General features: G+C 37.2%; 1 protein-coding gene across 2 annotated transcripts in view; it reads left to right on the forward strand.

Annotated features, from left to right (window-relative positions):
* CWC22 (CWC22 homolog, spliceosome-associated protein) overlaps positions 1-843 on the forward strand; it is a 56,359-nt gene that overhangs the window by 33,604 nt on the left and 21,912 nt on the right. The window lies entirely within an intron of this gene.

Consider the following 843-nt stretch of genomic DNA (forward strand, 5'->3'; position numbering starts at 1 on the left):
TCTTAATTTTGCCCTCTTAAGAATATTCATGTATTACTACCACCTAAGAATGGTATTTGACTTCACTACCACCTAAGAATTACTACTTTAAATGACATTCAATTTATTATTCAATTAAGTGCTATATTTTATTATTTCTTTTTTTCTTAAATTAAATCTTTATTGTTCAGATTATTACAATTGTTCCTCTTTTTTCCCCCCATAGCTCCTTTCCACCCGGTTCCCACCCCACCCTCTGCGCTTATCCCCCCACACACACTGTCCTCATCCATAGGTGTACAATTTTTGTCCAGTCTCTTTCCACACCCCCACAACCCTTTCCCCCCCCAAAATAGTCAGTCTATTCCTTTCTATGCCCCTGATTCTATTATATTCACCAGTTTATCCTGTTCATCAGATTATTTCTTCACTTGATTTTTAGATTCACTTGTTGATAGATGCATATTCGTTGTTCATAATTTGTATCTGTACCTTTTTCTTCTTCTTCCTTTTCTTAAAGGATACCTTTCAGCATTTCATATAATACTGGTTTGGTGGTGATGAACTCCTTTAGCTTTTCCTTATCTGTGAAGCTCTTTATCTGACCATCAATTCTGAGTGAAAGCTTTGCTGGATAAAGTAATCTTGGTTGTAGGTTCTTGGCATTCATCACTTTGAATAGTTCTTGCCACTCCCTTCTGGCCTGCAAAGCTTCTGTTGAGAAATCAGCTGACAGCCGTATGAGCATTCCCTTGTAGGTAACTAACTTCTTTTCTCTTGCTGCTTTTAAGATTCTCTCTTTGTCTTTTGCCCTTGGCATTTTAATTATGATGGGTCTTGATGTGGTTCTCTTTGGGTTCCTCT

The sequence above is a fragment of the Myotis davidii genome, unplaced genomic scaffold (genome assembly GCF_000327345.1).
Source record: "Myotis davidii unplaced genomic scaffold, ASM32734v1 scaffold370, whole genome shotgun sequence".
Lineage (NCBI taxonomy): Eukaryota > Metazoa > Chordata > Mammalia > Chiroptera > Vespertilionidae > Myotis > Myotis davidii.